The sequence below is a fragment of the Halichoerus grypus genome, chromosome 12 (genome assembly GCF_964656455.1).
Source record: "Halichoerus grypus chromosome 12, mHalGry1.hap1.1, whole genome shotgun sequence".
NCBI classification, from domain to species: domain Eukaryota; kingdom Metazoa; phylum Chordata; class Mammalia; order Carnivora; family Phocidae; genus Halichoerus; species Halichoerus grypus.
The window spans coordinates 57,398,470-57,423,797 of NC_135723.1; the positions used below are offsets into that span (position 1 = coordinate 57,398,470).

The 25,328-nt window shown below is 42.2% G+C and overlaps 1 non-coding gene and 1 pseudogene across 1 annotated transcript; one reads left to right on the forward strand and one right to left on the reverse strand.

Moving 5' to 3' along the window:
- The first annotated feature begins 12,811 nt into the window (after nt 1-12,811).
- On the forward strand, nt 12,812-12,914 carry LOC118529404 (U6 spliceosomal RNA). The gene has a single exon (XR_004914112.1). It is a non-coding gene; the product is annotated as a U6 spliceosomal RNA (small nuclear RNA).
- A 2,241-nt stretch (nt 12,915-15,155) lies between these two features.
- LOC118529405 (U6 spliceosomal RNA) lies at nt 15,156-15,224 on the reverse strand (annotated as a pseudogene).
- Nucleotides 15,225-25,328: the final 10,104 nt, after the last annotated feature.

The window sequence follows — 25,328 nt, forward strand, 5'->3', positions numbered from 1 at the left end:
TTGGGGGGTACAAAATGCAGCAGGAGAATGAGAAAAAGAGGCTATTTATACACTAAAGATCTTAGAATTTCTAGAGGAAATGTGATTGGAGCTGAACCTTGGCAGAGGGCAAGGACTTGAACAAGCAGTCATTCCAGGAGAGGACAGCAGAAATTAATCATAAAGGGCTGGTAAGGGAAGAGAGGAAGGAGGAGACCAAGGCCTGACAGGAAAGGCCTGAAAAGGTGGAATGACCTAGGGCCATGGGGTGGTGTAACCTGGGCCATGGGAGTTGCCCAATGGCTGGCTGGAGCATCAGGTAACCCCCAAGAAAGCTCTGGAAAACCATCCAGGCTCCTTTCAGAGAGATCTAGAAATACTTGCCGTGGCAGCATTAGCAAACACAAGAAGATAGTACAAGACATCACATAATCCGAGATATGTTATTAGAAATGTGACCTCCTGGCTTGTGAAATTTGGGACCTGCTGGTTATAATAATGAAAGGAATAATTTTACATTCATCAAAAAAAAAAAAAAATGGTCTCTCAAGCCCAAATAAAACCAGGTTGAAGTTGAAGCTCTAACAGAAGACATTTTACTTAGAAATTTTTTAAATATTAGCATAGTGTGCTGGATCAGCATCAACAGCAAATGTTTTCAGAGCTATTTGCACGAAGGAAGGCTTGTATCTGTGGCAGGAATGGGGACATCACCTTTGCCCTGGCATCCCTCCTTACTAGCACATGGTTGGCCTATCGGGGAGACCCACGAACTCTCACAGAGCCCCTTTTACCCTCATTTACCATATGTAGGAGCCATGACATAATTTATGCCCCAAAAGCCCAGGGGTCTACAGTCTGGGGGAAAGTATTCCAGGTAGCTGCTAATCTGGAAGTTATTTTCTTTCCCTAAACGGCCAGGGTGGTCCATATCAGTGGTTTCCAGCTTTCTTATTTCATGAGCCAGGAAAATTATTTTTTTTTACATTGGGTGGTAATGGGGGGAAACGTGGGTTTGCCTATTTATTCTTTTGCCAAGTCAGGGCATAAAATATAACCGCTTTCAGCTCCTCTATTGTTTCACACACACACAAAGCACATCTTGATACCAAAAACATAAGTAAACCATAATCTCAGCATAGAGGACAGTCCTTTCAATTGAAAGCTTTATTGAAGAAAACTTTCTTTGTTGTCCTTACTTTTCTCATTTTGCAACAGAAGGCTCAAAGATGCATCTTTGGAGGGCATGGCGCCCAGGAGAAGTTTTGATCTTTATGAGCCCTCTCTCATGCTGCTAGAAGATAGCTCAGAGAGATGATTCTGGGGGTCATTTCACTGGACACACGTTGGGAGAAAGGAAAGGGACAGCCTTATTTTTCGACATTGTCCAAATTGATCAGGAAGCAAATCAGGACCCAGTGTTAACTCACAATGTGATGTTTGCGAACAGCAGGAGACAGAGGCTGAGAAGTCTGTCTTCTCAGCTAATATATCAGCTTTGCTGTGGAAGGATGCCCATTCTGCTAGGCTTTTTTGTGGTCAAGGGCTTGTTGTGCATAGAAGGCTGGCCAAGGATGCACGATTAGGAAAAGAATGTGTTAAAAGGGTGGAACAGAACCTGGCCAAAAGCATCTCCTTTTTAAGTCACTCTTGGCTAAGGTCTTCATTAATTCCCAGTGTGAGGGCAGAGAGGAAGAAAGGATTGATGGCTAATAAGACTTATTACTGAATCCCGACTATGCGCCTACTGCATACCACACATGTGCGAACGCCAAATACCGGCTCTGCTCCATGCAAAACCCTTCACAGCTACACCACCTTATTTAATCCTCAAGACAAGTTTATGAAATAGGTGTTCGATGCAACTTTTTTTTAGTTGGTGAAAGCAGGACTAAGAGAGGTTAGGTTCTTGGCCTCTGATTACAGAGGTGGGAGCGACACTCATGTTTTCCTGCGCGGAGAGCCCACTCTGGCCGCTGCGCCGAGACCCTTCCTGCAGGATTGGCGCTTGGTTTGTGTAATCGCCTCCCTACACTTGTGCGTGGCCTGCAGTCCTACACTTAACACACTGGTTCTGGTGTGTTCCATCATATGGCTTTTCTAAGTCTCGATGACTCCTTTGTCGTTTTTGTACATGTCTCCAGACATTGTTAAGGGATAAGCCTGAGTAAATCAGATACAGACGGGGGTCTGGCATCAAGGAGGCCGTCCAGATAAGCAAGCGGGGGTCCTCCCTGCACCCATCTGACCGGAGCGCCCTCACTCTCAGGTCTGGACGGCTACTGATTTCAGGGGTTTTCAAAAAGCTTCCCCAGTCTCACAGGCTCTAGTCCCCATCTGCCACATCTACGGGGTTGGATGCAAATTCCCAGGAACATGAATCACCTGCTTTTCTCTAGGGTTTTCCTCCATCTTTGGCCCCAAATATTTCATAGCAGCAGTGCCAGAAAGAAGCCCTGGGAGAGAGGAAAGCTTGCATATTAATTCCAGTGGCGACGTAATGAGAATTTCATTCACTTACTTTGAATTCCCTGGTGTCCCCCATCCTCCCCTTGGTTCATTAACTCTCCGTACCTTGCCCGGCTGCTGAATCTCAAGAGAACAAATGCACTCTCGGTTCCTCCAGCAGTTTGCCTGGCTGGTCCTGTCCTCCCTGTATTACCCCCAGGACTTCACTCACACACACAGCTGCAGCTGCCCCTCACAGAGGTCTTCATCCAGCACAGAGTGTGCATTCCCCCTCTCCAGGAGAGGACAGCCTCCTTAGTGTGAGGCTTACGCCTAGGTTCTGCCATCTGATCAGGCTGTGCTGGCCTTCTCTTCTCTGATATTGGGGGGGGGGGTTCAGCCCCTAGTTCTCAACCCCCACCCCACCCCAGCACAACAAACATACTCATTTATTTCAGAGAGGGACCTCACTCAGTTGTGGTCAAAATGTGATAAAATGCTTTTCTGTAGTCTGAGTCTACAATTCCAGACAAAGATTTAGGAGTATGAGAACTTGTGCAGGGACAGGGAGGGGGGTTGTGGTTTGGGGAGAAAGTGTAAACTAGACTCTATAATCCATCCAACATGGATTAAAAAGCTGACAGTTTCATTCTCAATTTAGATGAAGAGGCAAACATGCTTTCACACTAGAAAAAATCTCATTTAATCCCTGCTAACCACTTCTGTCAGAGGCCCGTGTGTGTGTGTGTGTGTGTGTGTGTGTGTGAGAGAGAGAGAGAGAGCACGCACGTGCGCACAGGCGTTAACTGGCCCCATAAACTAGGAAATGTAGAGGAAGGCGCTGCTCCTCCCTATCCTGTAGATCTGTCTGGCTGCTCTAAGGTGGCTGCAGGGCTGAATAGACTCTTCAGGCTTTTCGAGGGGCAGGGCTGACGTCATGGGCATGCGCGCTGGACCCCACACCTGGAAGGACTCTGTGCTTGGTGATATTCTGCTGTTGCTGTCCCAAAATACTCAACAGCTTATAACAAGGGACCTGCATTTCTGTTTAGCACTAGGCCCCATAAATTATGCAACTGATCTTATTGAGAAGTATATCATAGATAGAACAATGGCTGAAAACACCAAATACAAATGAGTTGTGTGATCTTGGGTCCATCCCTTCACCCCTCTCAGCCTTAGCTGGGCTCACATTTGGTGGTTCTCAACTCTGGCTGTACCTTCAAATCACCAGAGGAGCTTTGGAGAAATATCAATGTACTAGAATCCATTTGGAAAGGGGACTGGCATCAGAATTGTTTTGAAGTTTCATTTGAAGTTCTGCAGGTGATTCTGATGCAAAATTATTGCTGAAAATACAAGCCTAGACAATCTAAGCTCTGTTTTCTGTGATCATGTATTCATTTTCCTTGGTACCTGTTCAAATTCCCATTACTGCTGTATTCCATAGTATAATCATGCTTGTTTTAATTTAAAACTAACATTTTGGGGCACCTGGGTGGCTCAGTAGGTTAGATGTCTGCCTTCGGCTCAAGTTGTGGTCCTGGGGTCCTGGGATCAAGCCCCGCGTCAGGCTCCCTCCTCTGCGGGGAGCCTGCTTCTCCCTCTCCCTCTGCCTGCCGCTTGGCCTTCTCTCTCTCTTTCTCTCTGCCAAATAAATAAGTAAATAAAATCTTTTAAAAAATTTAAAGCTAACATTTTAAATTTATTATCTAGTAAAAGGACACTCCAGGAAGATGCACCATATTTAATTTGTGTATAACTCATGGCTTTGCACCCTCAGATGTGTAGTAGCCCACTTTGAGAGACCCAGGACTAGACTGAGGATGGTCTTTAAGGACCCTTATTTCTTCAATATTCTTGGTGCCTATGATCTGTCTTCCATAGATCTTTCCACCATATTCATGTGAGAAATGAATTCCTTACGGCCATACTCATGTGAGAAATGAATTCCTTAGATGTGTGTATCCTTCCCTGCTAACATCACCAACCCTGGGCCTTCAAGGAAGTTCAATGTGTATACTAAAGGTCAAAGTCAAAACAGGGAGTGGTTGGTGTAGGCCCAAGGAAAGAATCTGAATTCTCAACTGCTCCAACAAGTTAACAAAAGAGTCTTACCCTTAGTCACATTGGGAAACATCAATACTGTTGAGTAGTTGATACCAACTTAGATCTCTTAGAGCAACCCTGGTATTACTCTAGACAAAAACATGGCAAATGGAAGTTTTTCTCTCATGCTCTTCAGAATCCCTAAAAGTGACCAATATGCTCAGAGTGTATTCTGCCAGCTTAATCAGGCCTGCCCACTAGGGGGTTAGTACATTACATGCCCCAAACCATCTTTCTTCTCTCATATAGCTGCCCTTGGAATAGGATTTGATAAACTAATTCTCACTAAAGTGTCAATGACTGATGCCATGTACTTAGTTCTTTCCAAGTGTAGTATATTACAACAGGGCTGCATTTCCTTAATCCAAAAGAATATGGCTTTAAGGTAGAATTTTACGCATGAATGGCAAGCAAGGAAGGGTATAGTTAGACCTAGACCAGGCTTCCTGGACCTCCTCAAATAACATAGCTCCTCTGGCAGCTGGCCATATGTTTGTCATTTAAGCAACAAATAATGCTATCATCAAGCAAGTCTTTGAACATATGAAAGCATGTATTTAAAAAATCAACCAACCAAATAAATGAAAAACCCAAGGATATCATTTGAATTCCTACTCAAATTGCTCAAAGATGGGAAGATGAATTAAGGGTGCTTCAGGAAAACCTGGCAGATAAACAAGGAGTTTAACATTAACACTGTGAAAATGAGTAAAGAAGAAAAGGGTGGATTGAAGTTAAGAAGGATCTAAGCATAAAAGGCAAATCTCTGGCATTCCCCAAACACTTCGGATCCAAGAAACCAGCTAAGGGAGATAAGTGAAAGATTTAATAGAGAAAGCAGCCAAGGAGCCAGGAGGAAAGGGAGTAGGTGCTGACATGCTGTGCACCCTCCCCCTCACCAGACCCTGGGTACTACTACACACATATGTCCGCCCAAAGGGAGCTCCTTTTTCTCCTTTGTCCATCTGGAGGGAATGGTGCTTTCTGATTGGTCTATCAGAAGAACACTCTCCTAATTTTCACCAAGATTTCCTATAGGCCAGCAGCAACCCTGGAACCAATCCCAGTTAACCTGTTGTCTGTATGCAGAAAATTTAAAAGCAAGAATAGCCAAAGGAAGCAGAATGTCACAAAAATTCAGACCTAGACCCAACAAGGAAGGCATTAAAAAAAAAAAAAAAAAAAGCAAGCAAGCAAAGGAATTGAGATTGGTAGAAGAAACACATTTAATGAGTCTCTGAAATGTTTTCACGAGGTCAACCCCTGCCTGGAAGAAACGAAAAAGAACTGAGGCGACCGACCTAGCTCCCCTTCCTGCCAGGACTGACCTATAATTTGGGAACAACGTAAAAGGCCCGTGCAGAGCTCAAGGCGGTGCCTCTTGAAATCTACAGGCCAAAGAAGTTGCCCTTTTTTATTTTGCTAATTTAATGTGAAAGTGAGATAGGCTCCTTTGCAACTTTGACAGCGAGCTTTCTGGGAAGGTGTCTAATATTGGACATAAAATGGAGACATGAATCGATGAGACTCATTAATATTCATAGACAGCAGATTAAGGTTGGTGGGAAAAATTATTTATGAAACCGGGGTATTGTCTTCCTCTCACCAAAAGGATTTTGTTTGGAGAGAATTGCAACCGGGTGACAGGGCTATGACAGATTAGGTATGAATTTGCAGATTTCTTGGTTTATCTCCCAAGGAAAAGAATCTGAAGCATTTGCAAGCAAAAAATGTGCTGGGCTGAGAGCAGTAAATGCTTCAGCATCGGGCGCGGGTAGGTGTAATGAGGTTCAGACACCGCGGGCATGATGGAAAGTACTTGGAAGGGAACGAAAGAATGGATTGAGAGTGTGGTTATGTAACAAAGGAACAGGCTGAAAGCAGAACAGGGCTCAGCTGATGGCAAGAAAGGTGGGGGGATGAAACATAGCATGTTCCTTTTTTATTATGCATGTGGGGGATGGGTGATAGCACAAACCTGAATAATATAATATGTAATTTACAATCTTTTCTCACATTAAATATGTATTTGTTGTGCCATGAGAAGCCTTTGTGTTGTATCTGACTGTACTTAGTATATGCTGTTTTATAATTTAATAAAGACAAGAGTGAAAGTCAATGAGTTAGGAAGGTGTCTCAGATCCTCAAAGAAACTCTGTTAACAGTACTCTTTACTTACACAGTTTGAGGATTTATTGCCAGTCCCTTATCTCCGTGAGCCCTTTCCTCCTTTATCTTTCTGATCCTTTACAGGCTTGTGGAAGTAAGCTGTAGACATCTGCTGAAATTTTAAAGTGACAGGTGAAATTTCTTTTTTCCAGAATTAAGCATTGAGAGTGGCAGAGTGAGAACCTTAGAATAAGACCTTGAATTGTTCCCTAGGGCGTACAGCATGCCATGGATTTTTTAAAAAGGGGTTTTCTGTTGATTGTGCTTCAAAAAACTTAGTCCCCTACTCATGGGCCAGCCCATCACAATTTGATGGTTACTGTGATGTTGTAAACATAATTGGAGAAGAACAAGTGGCTGTCCACTATAGATTGTTTACCCACAAGGCTTAAATTAAGTAAGGTCTCCAGATCAATTAAAAAAAATTTTTTTTTAGGTGGATACGAACAGATGAAATTTAAAAATGTGTTCCCAGGAATTTGATAGGCCAGTCTTCGAGGACAGGAGACCTGGAGCCAATCTAAGCAGAGCTTTATGCAAAACAGCACAACAGAGGCTACAAAGGGGAACGAAATCAGGGTTTGAGAGCTGGAAGAATTCTCAGCCGTGATCTGCCCTAATATCTTCATTTGGAAAGTGTAGAAATGAAGACTGATAAAGAACTCAGCCAAATGGATAAACAATGCGTGGGACATCCATACGATGGAATATTATTCGGTCATCCAAAGAACGAAGCCTGACACGTGCTACACCATGGGCGAACCCCCAAAATATTATGCGGAACAAAAGAAGCCAGACATCAAAGGTCACTTATCTTATGGCTCCATTTGTAGGCCATGTCCAGACTCGACAAATCCGTGGAGACAGAAAGCAGATTGGTGATTGCAGCATCCAGAGGGAGGGAACGTGGGGGGTGACTACGAACAGGATGGCGCTTCTTTGTGTGGTAATGAAAATGTTCTGACATTATAGGGTAGTAGTGGTTGCATAACCTTGTCAATATGTTAAAAATCCACTGAACTGTACACCTTAATATGGTGAATTTTATGTTCTATGAGTTTAATCTCAACTTTTTTTTCAATTGAGAAAAAAAGACAAAAAGAAAAAAAGAAGAGGGGGCTTGACAAAAACGTTTAGCAAGGACTGGAGCCCAGCCTCCTCATCTGAAAGGAGCATCCTTTCTATTCATAGACCCTCTTCTGGAATCATGTTTTTAGTATATAAAATTAACATATAATAACAAAGACCAATTATATCAAAATGAAATTACCAAAATATTCTTAAAAAAAAAACAAAACCCAAATGTGTGATCTAGTACCGCATGCTTTTCTAGAACGGTACATTAAAGAACAGTAACTAGCAGCTGGTCTGGGCCCTATTGGCATTTCTAAGTTGTGATGAACATATGTGATTCTACACAATGTCCGCAACAACTGCAATGGGGTATGAAATCTGTGATTTCTATTAATGACAAAATCACAGATACTAATGCTGGTTTCTTGCTGACACTCATCATTAAGGAAATGCTAAGTTTCCGTTAGAACGTAGTGAAAATAAAAATACATGTATTTTTTCACATCCGGAATCATAGACCCTCAAATTATACATATGGGTCACTTGGGGGTTTATAGACCCTGTTAAGTATCCCTACATTGCACCCCTTTGGATGGTATCCAGGAAAAAGTGCAAAGGACTCAAAATATTTAATAAGCCCTTCTCGTTTAATTACCTAGGGAGGATGGTTTCCAATCTCGGCCACTGGCGAACAGCAAAAGTAACATCTAAGGAGACTTCTTGTCATTCTTTGAAGAGCGCATAATAAACTACCCGATTTAGTAGGCAGGTAAGTCCCCTAAATGCAAATAGGTTTCATTGTGTTTGTGCCAACTCTCAGGTTGTAGGGAAGGCTAGGGCGCTGTCTGCAGAACAATTCTGGGGTTCTGTTTCCTGCTGGGGTGTTGGTAAATTATGCGATGGATTCATGTGATTACTGATGTCTGCTCCTGAGCCCAGAAAGAGGAGTGGTGACCCCCTGATCCTATTAACTCCCAACCCTAAATGCTGAGCACTTCTTCCTAGACCTGCAGCCTATCTCTTAATGCAATTGGTGCCACCAGGAGCCTGGGTTTAGCAATTCAGTCCTTAGCAATGCTACACCAAACGTGTGATGTTAACACATAAGGTAAATTAGCCATGCAGACGTTCGGCGTGGCTTTTCTTTTTAACAACAAATGCCGTTGTTTATTAGCATGACAATATACTACAATGAAATGACGCTTATTAAGAAGCTATCATTTGGAGAACGATATCAACACGCGGAAGTACTGCAGAAAACATGATACTTCTTATTTAAAATACTGTTAAGCTCTGCTTTTTAATTTACTCAAGCCCTGCCGGTCCTCTCAGAACTAATCGAAACTCACAGTGAAGCTTCCAGGCACCACCAAGAGCCAAGGTTCTGATCTACAGAGTCAGGAGGCTAAGTGCTTCCCCAAGGCTGTGACTTTCCCTCCGACGTGCCCGGGGGTCACAACTTACCATGAAGCGGGTTTCTGGGCATCTGACCAACAGGTGGCTGCCCTCTAATCTTGGGTGATGGTCCTGGTCCTATTGCTTTAGTTAGTGAAGGTAACAGCTACCCGACCCAGACCTGCAAGGGAAGGCGGCTTCTGGAGCTTGATTCTGTACGTTGTTCTCCTCAGTACACCACACAGATGAGGCAAATGTGATGTGTACGCATATGCAAATGTGATGTGTTTGATCTATGTGTAATATATATATCGTGTGTGTGTGTGCGTGTGCGCACGCGCGCGCCTATCTCCACTGTCCTTCTCCCTTTGGAATTGCTTTCCCCCCACTGTTCAGGATGAGAAGGAAAAGAGCATCCAGTGAGCGGATGGGTAGTCATCTCAATTCCCTGACCCTTAACTTTAAGTCAGTTTGACCGGACAACTTAGTTTGGCCTTCTGGCTTCGACTTAACCATTCTTCAGAGACTCTATTCCTCCAAATAACCTCGTTGGCAGTGAATTTGACTCCTGATGCTTCCGAAGCTTGAAATGGTAGTGTGTTTTGAGATTGGCAGGAAGCTTTCCTCCATCCATTTCATCCCCCTCACTTGTGAGTTTGAGGCTCCTTTGATTTTTGACACTTGGACCAGCTTCACGTAAAGTGAGAGCCCCTCCTGGGAGGCAGCAGGAGAGTGGAGATCCAGGGCCTTCCCCCCTTTCTCACTCATCCAGGGCAGACTGCACTAACTGAACACAACACTCTTTCCTGCGAACCTGGGGCTGGCCTCAGAATCCTTCTGAACATGATGGAAGCCAACAGTGGAAGTCAATGTGTAAGGGGAAACCTACTTGCCAACCTGACATTGAACCCACGTCAATGAACAGTGAAGGCATGAGGTTTGCATAACTGATCACTAGCTCATTGTGCAGTGGAAGGCTGTGTCCCCCAGCTAACGCTTGAAGTTCAATGTGTGTGCTTCTTAAGCAAGCAAGTTAGATGCTCCTGTTTAAGGGCTTCTCTTAAACCACAACAAAATATCCACCTTGTCCATTAATCTCTGTGGGAGAGCCTAACGGAGAGGACTGCTGGAGGGTGAGACGTGTCACTCCGCTGTGCACGGGGAGGTGCTCTGTTCCTCAGGCATGTCAAGCAGGTCCTGCCACAGGTCGGCCCCTGTGTCCCTCTTGCTCAGTGCCCTGCCTCCTGGCCCCTGGGGTTTGCCCACCCCAGCCCCAGCGCTAGCTCTTCCATTTTCCCTAGACCTCCCCGGCCTTCTCTGAGCATCATTTGCCCACCTTTGCAAGAACCGAACTCACTCCTATCTCCCGGTTATCTTTGGGAGCAAGCACAGTTTTCTAGCACACCAGGCATTGTGTTAATCATTAGTGGTGTATGATGTTTCACTATCACAAAATCCCCCTTCTCTCTTCACAGCCTCCCTGATCATTATGTCCGCCATTGGCCATTGGAAGGTGTCCCCTTGCTTAGTAGAGATAATCCCCTTGCTGAACAGAGGTACTCATTCATACTTTTGTACCCAATAACCCTCTGTCATAGATGACTCTCCTGGAGCCGGGCTCTTCTCTCCAGTCCAAAACCATGCCTCCGCACAGTCTCCACCCCTGCACCGTTAACCTCTTGATTGTCTGATATTTCAGGCAGCGAAGGGTCAGCCACTGCTGCTGAGAGCAAGTCAGGCAGTGGGTCAGTCCCGTAAACTAACGGCTTCACTTAGCTGCAGCCTTGTCTTCTACACAAAAATCTTCTCTCTCAACGTTGTAGGCTTCTCAGGGTGGGGAAGAGAATAAGGAATTCGTCCTCCCCCTGTCAGCTTTCACCCAGGCAAGGAGGGTATCTGAATGGGAATCTGAATCTTAGCTTCAGTCTTCTGGAACACAGTTTAGGCTGGGGCCTCCTGAGCCTCCTAGCTAGTAAGACTGACTTGGGAATCTGAGAGTCTGTCGGTGGGGTGCGGGAAGTACAATGGTGTGCAGTGTGGGGTGCCACCCTCCCCCCCGCCCCCCCGTCCCTGCCAGCCCAGAGAAGTAAAGTGAGCTCAAAACAATTAGCCAAAGGGATCAACTGTCTGTTTCCCAGACATGGCTTCTGGTTAAAGCTACAGCAAAGTATGAAGGTGCCAGGCACGAAGGAAAACATGGATAATCCCAAATGTTCACATTTCCTCAATTTCGAAGTTTTCATGGTGTCTTTCCCACAGCCGTTGTTCCAATAAGCAGAGGAACTGCTGGGCCATGGAAAGGGCCCTGGCTTTGGAATGAGAAGACCAGGGATGTGTGCTAGCCCCTGCACTTGCTGGTAGTGTGACCTTGACCAAGTCCTGGGCAGAGCAATCTCGTGGAACCAAACTGCCCCACTGGTAAACAGGGAACCATTAGAATGTCTTGTTCTCTGTGGCGTTATGAGGTTCCAATAGCGCGAGGTAGACTTGAACGCCAGTTATGTGCTGCAATTTGCATTACAAAAACAAGGACTTTTTCCTTTTTTCTCCATCATTCAATAGCCCATGATCCTCCCAGGAGCCCCTCTCCCCCAGCTCTCCTGCCTTGCTGTATCCAGCATTTGCCGGGGCCACCCAAGGCCCGGTAAGTGGGGTGCTCAGTGGGGTGGGTGGGGGGTGAATTCATGATGCCTCCATCTCGCCCATGCAGATGGGTAAGGCAGCTGAAATTAATGACATTCCGAGCCACTGCAGTGCTCATCTGCTTAACAATCCAATTTCTAGGACATTTTAGAAGTTGTTAGCTGACTGCCAAAAATGAGGATCATTAAAAATAGATTCACAGCTGTTCAGGAAGCCAGAGATATAATTTTACCTTCATTATGCCTTATTGCAGATGTTATTGATTTAATCTCATTGCATTTTACTGTGTAATATCAATTCACACTGTCTTTGACTTGGAAATTAGGAACTGTATTTATTCTTCTTATTCTCATAGCACGGATATGCTGAGACTGACAGCCACAATGATACCAGGTTCCAAGGTGGTGGCACCATTTGGGCAAAGCCTAATTGTAGGGGTGCGGAGCTAATTCCATGTCATTGCCCACGAGAAAAATCATCTAAAGATGGGGGTCACTGTGCCTTTTAAGAGTGGGTCTACCCACACAAATAATTTAAATAAATGAATCAAAAGAACACTTGGTTTGGCTTGCATGTCACCAAAAAAGTTGGTTCAATAAATCTTTCACTTCTCTGGCAATTCTTTTATCCTGAAAATTTCACATTGAAAATTGCTAGAGAATTTAATCTGAAATAAATTAGTGTACATTAGGACATTGTTTTCCAAGAGGGGTTTCTCAGAACATTTGTCTTGAGATACTCTATGATTTTTTTTTTTGAAAAAAGGTCCAGGGGCCCCTGGGTGGCTCAGTGGGTCAAGCGTCTGCCTTTAGCTCAGGTCGTGATCCCAAGGTCCTAGGATCAAGCCCCACTTCTGGCTCCCTGCTCAGGGGGAAGTCTGCTTCTCCTTCTCTCTCTGCCCCTTCCTCCGCTCATCCTCTCTATCATTCTCTCTCAAATAAATAAATAAAAATCTTTAAAATAAAAATTAAAATAAAAATTTAAAAAAGGTCCAGTGCTTGTTTGGCACACATATACTAAAATTGGAATGATACAGAAATTAGCATGGTCCCCTGTGCAAGGATGACATGCAAATTCATGAAGTGTTCCAAATTTTTATATAAATAAAATAAAATAAAATAGGTCCTAAACCCAAAAAGTCTGGGAAACACTAAATGATAAGTCCTTCTATTAAGGAGTTACAGTATATGTTGGCATATTAAGGTTCCAAGCACGAAAGAAATTTGCTTACTTTGTTTAATCCAGCGTTTTCCGAACTAAAGTGATGCAGAATCGTTTGTTCTCCCCACCCATTTACATCTCTGAGTGCTAGTGTGTGGAGGAATACCATTTGGGAATCACTGCTTTAGGACAGTACTGGAGGAAGGAAGGCCAGCTCATCGCTAGGAAGTCCCACACATTTGTTGACTGCCAGTATGGCCGCCATCTTGAACCTAAATGAGCCATTCCTGATTTACAAAGGTTTGGTTCATGAACTTTTTGACCTGAGTGTCTGCGGCTTCATCTCTCTCTTCCTTTCCCTATTTCACTGTCTCAGCCTCCAGACTCAGGTTCCATCCCATTCACTTCCAATTTCCAGCCTCCCCACCACCCCATCAACTCTGCCCCAAGAAAACTTGCCAAGCTCATCACTCACAGGTGCAGAGGGGTTCAGGGAGGCCCATGCCTACTCTATTTTTACTAGATTCAGCCATTTCCTCAAGTAAGTAGCTCTATACGAGTGAGAAAATTTGTTCATATGGTATGCTCCAAAGCCTATATGACATCAAGTATAAAATGATTCCAAATTTGCCCTATTTTTTTGTAACATGAATATGTTTCATGGCCTTTAGCAACTCATTTAGCCACTCTGTCTTGATGAGTGGTTGGCATAGCACGCCTAAAAATGCACAAGTGTCTGTCTATATTTATAAGGGCTTAGAAAAGAGCCCCATATTGCCAACAATGGCATCTGAAGGGGTTCCATATGCACCACTTGGTTTGATGAGCTCACACTGCAGGTTTTACCAACCGCAGTGGACATCATCAAGGATGGTGTGGCCCAAGGAGTTTTACTCCCTTTCTGCCTACTACCTTGCAGACTTCCAGATGTCACTAGCTTCCAGGCTGCTGAAGGTCTGTGGGGTCCTCATACATTTATGTCTATGTCACTTTCTTTTATTTCATAGAAAATATTATCCCTTTGATCATGACGTCTAACATTTGCTACCAGGTGGCAGAGAATGTTAAGCAACTTCATTACTATCTCTCTCTAGCCCTTCCTTGCTCTTCCCCACCGCAGCTTGGCTGATTTCCCTACACCCAGCCAGTCCCCAGCGGTGACTTAGTATCACTTCTCAGGATGACGACCATGGGCAAATTTTGGGCAGGGTTTAGGCCCAAACCAGGGTTCAGAGCACAGACCTGATCTTATTTGGTACTTATTCCCCACAATTACTAACTCCCCAATAACAGACAACTTGTGCCCCACCCCTGGATTGTGAGCCACACCATGCCTGGCCTTTTACTTCTCCACCTGTCCACAGTGGTGACTAGCACTGAGCTCAATGCCTACTAACTCATTGCTGGTTTAGCCTCTCCCAGCCAGTAAGGGATAGAGCCAGTGTGGGATTCAAAGTCTCTCGATAGGCAGATTCATCACACTGAACCAGTTCGTCCCGAGGTGTGATTCTACAGAGCGGTCAGCTTACTCCTCCGTGGGCCGACTTCATTCTCACAGCAATTCCACTCTAGTAACGTAGGTTGAAAAGCTAGCTGGGGATCATAACTGCATACATTGTTGTGCCACAGAAAATTATCCAGATTTTTTTTTTTTAGCAATATAGCTTATGCATACAGGTTCAAGAATGGTGTTTGGGGCAGGCAGGTGGCACAGCTATATTGACAAACTCATAAGGTCATAGGTGTTCCAACTTGAAAGAGATCGTGGAGGACGTTTAGAGGAATTTCTTATTTTTGTAGTCAGGAATTTGAACTCCAAAGACTGGCACAACACAACTAATTGACTAGGTAATGCTGGAGAATTCCTTTTTACATAAACCCAAATGGGAGAATTCATTTTCCATTCCTTTACTGATACCTATTTTTCTTTCCAGTATTTAAGTTATGTTACATTTTAGTAGCTCTGATGTGGTTCAGAATTATGTCCCTTTTGAAATCAAACTAAAGTGAAATCTCCAAAAAAACTCTAAAGAATCTGAGACAATGACAGACCACAAAGGAAAACTCAATTTGGACCCATACTTGAATGTCCTGAAAATTAATGCAAGAGCAAAATATAACTAATCTGTACACTTGTACAGAAAATAGGTTCAGGACCTACTTTATTTTATTTATATAAAAATATGGAACGCTTCATGAATTTGCATGTCATCCTTGCACAGGGGACCATGCTAATCTCTGGTTTGAAAATTTGTGGTCACTGTGAGCGGTTGAGGTTTAGACTTAGGAGCCAGAAATACAGAGCAAAATATAACTAATCTGTACACTGTACAGAAAATAGTTTTCCTTCCCCTAGCATACTTATATAAGTATATTATATAATCATATACTTATATATGACAGACCCAGACATATTAAGAAAATAATAAAAAATAAAAATGCTTCTTTACAGGACTTAAGCTACTCCATTAACATTGCTACTAAACAAAGGAATAAAAAAATAAGAAATTAAACACAGGCATTAAGAAAACTAGCAGAGCGGCGCCACCTAGTGTCGATAACCTGAAAAAGCATCTGCCCTTCCCTGCGCCCTCCTGTGGTAGAATTTACCATTCTTCGTAGTCAGGAAAGCGAATTTTATAAACATTGGTTTCTTTTCTCCGCTCCAGATGGGAGATGGAAAGAGATAGCATCTCAACACATTTTCTTAGCAAGGTATACCTTCATTCACTATATTTAAGACAAAACTACGGAGATCCAATTTCCCGTTGATCACACAATCGTCTTCCTTTACACATGATTTCAAGTAAACTGTACTCATTAACCTTTAAAATTTGAATAATCTTAAAAGATGTAAGCCCTTCAGTTACCAAGACATTCTGTTCACATGAAATTTTATGAACGTCATCCCTGTATCAACATTTTAGTAACACTTCAAAGCCAAAACAAACTTTAATTTAAAAAAAACTAATTTAGAAGTAAATATGAGAGAATATGAGCCAGAAATAAGATTCATCTTCCTCTGTGCCTCGGTTTACCTATCTGTAATGTGGAAATTGTTCTGACTCCAGTCTACCTACCTTCCTTTAGGAGTGGGGAGAGTTGCCATTGATAGGATTACATGAGATTGTCCATGGATGCTATCAAAGAGTAGAAAGTATATGATTTAGACAAAACTGAGACATTTTGTTATTTTTATTAAGAGTTGAAAATTTTGGTGTTGATCTCTAACATCAGCACTGCCTGAGTGAAGGAAAGAACAGTGAATGAGAGAACTAGATGAACTTTACCAATCCCATGATTTATCCTTGGATAAGTCATTTAAGTCTGGACTCTGTTCTCCATAGGGCCTGTTTTGGTTCTAATATCCTACAGTTAGATAATACGATTGCAATCTCTCTGCCGCTGTCCCAGCACAGGCCCTCATTACCTCTTATCTGGACTATTGCAATATCTTCCTAACACATCTCTCCCAGTTCCAATCCATCCGGGCAAGTAATCAAGGAAGACAGGTATTTCCAGCATAAATCTTCCTAAAGTGTAAGTCCAATCATTCCATTCCCCTGCCTAAAAGCCTGAAATGGCTCCCCATGGCATTTTGCAGGGCAACCAGCCTTTATTGGCATCTACTCTGTGCCAGACAGTATAATTGGTGCTTTCCATGCCCAGGGTCATTACATTCATGCAATGACACTTTAGTTTGGCAGGACATACCCCATTTTCATGGGGGAGGAAGCTGAAGCTCCTAGTTGTTCAGGGAACTGATTCAACTCCCAGTGAAAGAATGAAGAGTCTGGAATGCAAATGCAGGTCTCTGGTTTGAAAATTTGTGGTCATTGTGAGCGGTTGAGGTGTAGACTTAGGAGCCAGAAATGCTTGGGTTGGAATCCAGGCTCTGCCAAACATGGTTACACATTGTGTGACCTTTGGAAATTTCCTCACCTCCCTATGCCTCAGTTTCCTCATCAGTAAAATGGGTGCTTAGTGAGTGTTTTGTGTTACGATTACCACATTTTCTCATTGAACTAGGTATGAAGTTCCTCCCTTAACATTCAAGGGGCTTTTAACCTTCTGTTTTTTTCTCCTACTACTTTCCTAAGAGTCCAATGCTGAATTGTTCCAACCCCTCCCAACCCCACCCTCACCCCCCATGCTTACAAGTGTACTGACCTTCCCCCCAAGGTCTCTGCTTTTGCTACTGCTGGTGGTCTCCCTCTTCGGGAAGTCTGTTTCCCCCTCTCTACTGACCCCTAGTGGTTAGCACAGTGATGGGCATATGGCAAGCACGTAATAAATGTTAGGTATTATCAGTATGGTGGTAATTGGTGGTATTATTAATATTCTTCAAAGCCCAATGCCAAAGCCACCTCTTTCATGAAACATTTTCCAATCCTCATGTGAGGTGTTGTCCTCTTCTGAGCTACCTGATTGTTGCCCTACCTATTACTTAGCACACTCTCAGGTGATGCTGACCAATTCAGTACTTGCCAGCCACATGTGGCTATTGCCCTTGAGATGAGGCTGGCCCGAACGGAGATCTGCTATAGGTGTAACATAGATCCATATCCAAAGACTCTGTATAAATAAAAAGAAGTATTAAAAAGTTTCATCAGTATTTTAATTTTTATTGATTACATGTTGAAATGGTAATATTGAACATATTAGGTTAAATAAAATATATTATTAAAATTAACCTCACCTGATTCTTTTTATTTTTAATTAAAATTACATGCATGATTTCCATTATATTGCTATCAGAGAGCACTTTTCTAGGGTACAGTTATTTTTAACTGTTCTGGTTAGAAAATGTAGTTCAGAGTCATGGTATAAAGTTGAGAAAATATAGAAAAGCACAGGGTAGAAAAGGTGGTGTGTCTCACAACTCAGGAAGAAACACTAATGTATATGTTCTAGGATTTTTATTTATGAATATATATTTTTTGGTAAAACGTATTTTTTGACAAAGCCAAAATTATAACCTAAATGTTTTGTTGCCTACCTTTTCCATTTGTCATAGTGTAAATCTTTTCTAGTTCATTAAATCTTCTTCCACAGCTTCATTTTTTTTTTTAAGATTTTATTTATTTATTTGAGAGAGAGAATGAGAGAGAGAGAGAGAGAGAGAGAGCACATGAGAGGGGGGAGGGTCAGAGGGAGAAGCAGACTCCCTGCTGAGCAGGGAGCCCGATGCGGGACTCGATCCCAGGACTCCAGGATCATGACCTGAGCCGAAGGCAGTCGCTTAACCAACTGAGCCACCCAGGCACCCCCACAGCTTCATTTTTAATGGCTGCACAAGTATCCTGCTCATGGATATACCATACTTCATTAAGCCAATCTGTGAACGTGCCAGAGATCGGCAGATGCTCACCAATCCTGTTTCCTCTTCTGGGGCACAGTGGGAGATTATGTTTCCCAGCATCCCTTGCAGTTAGTTGTGGCCACATGACCAGGTTCTGGCCAATAAAATGTGGTCAGAATGATGTAAGCCATATCCAGCCCATAACAAATCAGGCATTCCTCTTTGCTCTCTCTCTCTCTCCATTCATCTGTTGGATGAATGCAGGGGTCTAGATGAGTGCTTTGAAGCTCTGAAAGATAGTAGAACTACAAGGTAGAAGGAGTCAGGATCCCTAAATCACTATATGGAAAGCCACCGAACAACCACCTCCAACTGTATCATGAGTGAAAAATAAACTTGATCGTGTTAAACCCCTGAGATTTGGTATTATTTGTTAGAGCAAGCTAGTGTTAATTCCCTTAACAACGAGTATGGCCATTTGGATTACTTCTCATTTTTGTTACTATAATCCGCAGCATTAGGATAAATTCCTAGGAGTTGAATTGCAGTGTCAAAGGATATGTACATTTTTACAACTTTTGGAAACTGTTGGTAAAATTCCCTTCATATTTCTTGTATTCCTTAGCAGACAGAAGCCATTTGATACATATTCACTTCAATTGCTTCTAAGTATCTTGTAGATAATAGGTATGTGTTAAATACTAAACAAATGTACATATGCCCAAAGTACATATGTAAAAGGAAATACTTTCCATATAATGACTCCAAAGTATAGATTTCAGAAACTGCATGAATTGTATAGATGCCTTTAAGAAATACAGGTTATAGAAAAATGGCAGCAAGTAACATCAATGTGCTTGGCTGAGAACTTCTTTTAAAAAGAAGGTGTGTTCCTTTCTAATTGTCATGGTGAAGCCATGAGGAGAGTCAGCCAGTTTGGGCATATACCTCCCACACCAGGGGTTGCTGATATGCAGTTGGCCACTTGCAATTTTCTTTTTCTTTTTTTTTTTTTTTGCATCTTTTTGTTCCTCCATGGGTTCTCCGTATGAATCTCATTGCATATACCTGTGCTATGCATTTTTTCATGTATCACAAATGGTGATTTATTTGTAACTACATTTAGTCCTTTAAGAGACATAAATATCAGATTTGGGAGGGGTGAAGTTAAGAGTAAATAATTCTTAAGATTCTTTCCACATCTAAAATTCCACGAAAGGTTCTGCAAAGAAATGAATTTAATTATGTAGTGCCTGGGCCTACTCTGAAAGAAATCACTGACCAGTCTGGAGGCCAAATTTTAGTCTATCGGAAGTTTAGTTTTCTAGAAGCCCAAGCAGTAACAATAGCCTATCTTTCTTTCAACCACAAACCAATGCTGTTTCTTCGTGTTAAAAATCATTGAAATAACTCCAACCCCTCATTACCCAACAATGCAAGTTTATGTGCAAAATTCTTTCAGAAGAATATGGTTTCACTTTGAGTGGAGTTGAAGTTTTCAAGTCCTCAGGCTGCTGAGAACAGCAAAAACCCAAATTCTAGTCTTCCTGTAATGAGATAATTCTCATGCTATTGTAGTAAACACTTTTACTGAGGTCAATGAAAAAACCTACTACATTCTAAATAAATGGGTCCACCATGGCCCTTGATCTTATTTCTGGAAATTCTATTAATGGTTGAGACACAACAACCACAGAGGAATGAGAATAAAATCCTATCCTATTCTTTCTTGAAGGAAATTGGAGTTATAGACAAATGGATTTGAGAACACCCCAAGATAACAAACCAGCTGCACAGTTAAAAATATTATCTTTCTATGTGATGCTAAACAACATTGCTGGGTTTGTTTTCTATAGCTGAATTGGCCTGACTGCTCAGCTATTTAGTGTCACAAGGGCACACCTCGTTGTGGACGATGAGGAAGGAAATAGTATCTTGTAACTAAACATTATGTCTTTTGAATGGGTCAGAAAGAGATGGGTTTTGGGGGAGCAAAGCTGCTGGCCTAAGCATTTCTTTGTTTTATTTGGACCTTTTCTGTTCTTCTGTGGTTAAATGGTGTTCTTTAAACAATAAACCCGTCATCTTCTCAGACTGGCCCGATGGCAGGGCTCTAGGTGAGACATGTTATCCACCACCTTCCTTTGCAATCTCTCTCTCTTTCATACTCAGGCAAGACCAAGGCTAAGAAAGGTTCCTCTGAAGGACAAGACCCCATCAGGCCAAAGAGCAAGAGCTGAAGTGTGACGCATGAGTAAAAGGAGGCACAAGGAAGAATTATCTTATTTCCTGTGTTGACGATCTTCCACCTCCCTACCTCTCCTCCCAGAGTAGAAGTTCTATGAACCTAGGGATCTCATTCTCCGGCACCTAGCATATGCCTGGCATATAGAGGATGCTCACAAATATATTTTTGAAAGGTAGAGAGGTAAGAAAAAAGAGCCATGAAACTCTTCCTGGACAAAATTTTTAAGAAATAACAAAATTGCCAGATCTCCTAACACCTGGGTGGTCAGTATTCATTGACCACCTATAATATGCCAGATGCAACACCCAAAATAGAAACAAGAGTAGAAGCAATAACAGAATAAGATTCCAATCATTTTCTAGTCAGAAAGCAAGTTTCTAGCTTACATCAACTTATACCTGAGAAATGGATCTCAAAAAAGGGCAGAAAAATACTCCTTGACATTAAAGTAAAGCATGTGCCTTTCATTACAAGCATGCTCTCTGCTGTTTTGCATAAGTGATTTGCCCTATCTCTAAATCAATTTATGGTATGAGAACAGCTACCCAAGCTCCTATCAAATGACACACTCCAAATTTTCTTTGCCATTTAGCATACATTTTAAATAATATAGGAGCATTGAGACTTTTTTAAATAAGGAAAGTGTTTCAGGGGTCCATATTGCATTGTGTTGATCATCAAGAGGATGGCTAGGCATGGCTCCTTTGGACAACTGTGGGGACAAAGAGTCGAGGGAAAGTATAATTCTTTTTTTTTTTTTTTTAAAGATTTTATTTATTTATTTGACAGGGAGAGACAGCCAGAGAGAGAACACAAGCAGGGTAAGTGGGAGAGAGAGAAGCAGGCTTCCCGCCGAGCAGGGAGCCCGATGCGGGGCTCGATCCCAGGACCCTGGGATCATGACCTGAGCCGAAGGCAGACGCTTAACGACTGAGCCACCCAGGCGCCCAAAGTATAATTCTTTTTTACTGTAAAGAGTTTTACCCACAAAAATCACTTGGCCTTTTTATGGCTCATGCCATGGGTGATTCCTCCTCATTCATGGACAAGCACCCAGCACTAGGCCCTTTGTAGGTCTTCAGTAGATACAGCGTTTATCAAGTTTAGCAAAATCCTCCCCCTCTGGCTTGAGCAGCTATCTCCCAGATGCTCTCTCTACCCTCGAAACAGGCTCATTGCCCTTCTCGTCTCCTTTCTTTGTCCGGGACACCTTCATTTTGGCTTTAGCTATACACGGTACTTGGGAAAATGACTGCCCTAATCATAATCTTTAAGATCTCTACAGAAAGTGTCTATAACTGGAATTTCCTCATTACTTTAATGTCCTTCTAGTCATAGCTTCATGGGCCTATTATGTGTAAATTAGAAACACATTATTCCACCAGCAAAGCTTTTCTTTCAAATGCATAGAATTTTATAACCTGTCACAATCTATTAAATTCCAAATTGTTTGTACTGAAACTGACTTTTTTCTGTAAGAAGATGTCAAAGGATCTTAATTTCAGCTAATTTTGGCAACCAAAACGAGTCTCCTCTACTTAATAGCTGGCAGTGGTCTCTGCAGTAAAACGCTTCCAGGAACAATTGGAAATTACTAAGATAATAGTGTGTTTCTTTAGATTAGTATCACCTCTGAAATGTGAAGCTTTTGCCAATTCAAAGCTCCTTTGCTGTCTTTCTAAAACTGAATTTCCTGAAAAGTTCTTAAATATTAAGAAGAGTTGATGTAAGTAGACAAGAAGACAGCAAACAGGAAAGCTAATGGACAGACTGTGAGTGACCTGTAGAGAGTTCTAGAATTTCATATGGGCTACTTCCAAATAAGGGAAAACTTGGCAGGCATGAGTTTGGAATTCTCTTTAGTTTGTCGCTCTTTTCAGAGCCCAATACTACTTTTATTACTATTGCTCTATGGTTTCATGACCATCAACTGGAGTATTTCCAGAGATGATATGTTTTTGGGTGGGAAAAGCATCATTTCCTTCACAACCAGCTCATTAAGTGTGATGTAAACTCAGCACTGGAGTGAAGAGTTTGCCATTAGTCATCTGATCTCTACTTTGGATGTGAACTCAAATAGCTAATACCAAGGAGCTACTGTGGGGCGAACCAAGGAGAACTCTGTGCTTTATGCTTGATGAGGAGTAACTAACAATAATAGCAAACGTTAATTAAATGCCAGGCATGTCAGTAAGTGCTTCATGTGTGCTAGCTTATGTAATCTGCAAACTATAAAAATAAAGAAATACAAAGCCTCTGAGGCAGATTGTACTGTTATTCCCATTTCTTTTTTTAAAAAATTTTTTATTGTTATGTTAATCACCATACATTACATCATTACTTTTGATGTAGTGTTCCATGATTCATTGTTTGTGTATAATACCCAGTGCTCCATGCAGAATGTGCCCTCTTTAATACCCATCACCAGGCTAACCCATCCTCCCACCCCCCTCCCCTCTAGAACCCTCAGTTTGTTTTTCAGAGTCCATCGTCTCTCATGGTTTGTCTCCCCCTCTGACTTCCTCCCCCTTCATTCTTTCCCTCCTGCTATCTTCTTCTTCTTCTTTTTTTTTTTAACATATAATGTATTATTTGTTTCAGAGGTACAAATCTGTGATTCAACAGTCTTGCGCAATTCACAGCGCTTACCATAGCACATACCCTCCCCAATGTCTATCACCCAGCCACCCCATCCCTCCCACCCCCCACCACTCCAGCAACCCTCAGTTTGTTTCCTGAGATTAAGAATTCCTCATATCAGTGAGGTCATATGATACACGTCTTTCTCTGATTGACTTATTTTGCTCAGCATAACACCCTCCAGTTCCATCCACGTCGTTGCAAATGGCAAGATCTCATTCCTCTTGATGGCTGCATAATATTCCATTGTATATATATACCACTTCTTCTTTATCCATTCATCTGTCGATGGACATCTTGGCTCTTTCCACAGTTTGGCTATTGTGGACATTGCTGCTATAAACATCAGGGTGCACATACCCCTTTGATCCCTACATTTGTATCTTTGGGGTAAATACCCAGTAGTGCAATTGCTGGGTCATAGGGTAGCTCTATTTTCAACTTTTTGAGGAACCTCCATGCTGTTTTCCAGAGTGGCTGCACCAGCTTCCATTCCCACCAACAGTGTAGGAGAGTTCCCCTTTCTCCACATCGCCGCCAACATCTGTTGTTTCCTGACTTGTTAATTTTAGCCATTCTGACGGGTGTGAGGTGGTATCTCATTGAGGTTTTGATTTGGATTTCCCCGATGCCGAGCGATGTTGAGCACTTTTTCATGTGTCTGTTGGCCATTTGGATGTCTTCTTTGGAAAAATGTCTGTTCATGTCTTCTGCCCATTTCTTGGTTGGATCATTTGTTCTTTGGGTATCATCAAGACAGTATGGTACTGGCACAAAAACAGACACATAGATCAATGGAACAGAATAGAGAGCCCAGAAATGGACCCTCAACTCTATGGTCAACTCCTCTTCGACAAAGCAGGAAAGAATGTCCAATGGGAAAAAGACAGTCTCTTCAACAAATGGTGTTGGGAAAATTGGACAGCCACATGCAGAAGAATGAAACTGGACCATTTCCTTACACCACACACAAAAATAGACTCAAAGTGGTTGAAAGACCTAAATGTGAGACAGGAGTCCATCAAAATCCTAAAGAACACAGGCAGCAACCTCTTCAACCTCAGCCACAGCAACTTCTTCCTAGAAACATCGCCAAAGGCAAGGGAAGCAAGGGCAAAAATGAACTATCGGGACTTCATCAAGATAAAAAGCTTTTGCACAGCAAAAGAAACAGTCAACAAAGCCAAAAGACAACCGACAGAATAGGAGAAGATATTTGCAAATGACATATCAGATAAAGGGCTAGTATCCAAAATCTATAAAGAACTTGTTATTCCCATTTCATGGAGGGCAACCCTAAGGCTAAAGAGGGAGAGTTAAGTTTTGAACTTAGGTCACTCTTCAAGGTTTTGTTTTAGAAAAAGTCATCAGTTTCTCCAGTATGAGATGACCTGGATCACAGAAATGTTGCAGATACTGGAGCTTTCTTGTTGGTGCTGGTAGATCTCCTTGAATTTATGTGGCCACAGAGCATTTATTCTCCATTAAGTAGGGGTGGTACATGTCTGAAGATATTCCTAAAGCAGGACAGGCACTGTATTCAAAACAGACATGTTATAGACAGATTCTCAAGGCATTCCAAATGACTGGTCAATTCAGTCAATTTAGGACTGAACAATTCAAACTGATGGGTTGTCTTGGCATTGTGCCAACAAAGTTTCAGGCAAAAAATCAGTCAATTTCTGTGAACCCATCATTCCAACTGCTTGGCCCTGTATACCTAAACTAATTGCTGGATGTTTTTCACTTTTCTCTTATTTGTTTTTTACATTATATGATTTTCCTTGCTTAATTTTCCTATTTCTGTTTGATAAATCCTGTCTGAATAACTCTGAGCTTCTCATTAGAACCATTTTACCAATTATGTTCATGGCAATGCCAAATGTGGGTGTACTTAATTTACGTATTGGTAGTGAAAATAATGACATTTCACCCAAAATAATAGCATATGTTTGCCATGTTTCATGGATTATAATCCTTTTATCTGCTTTTCTCTGAATGTGGTTTGCGATAAAATTCATTCTCAGTAATAAAGTCTCCCAAATGAAATTCCCTATTTTATACTCTTTTATGTGACCTGAGACACTTGAGCAACACGTCCTTTAGAAGAGATGTAATTTGAATGCATTGCACTTGAACACAGCTGTCTTTTATTCAGGT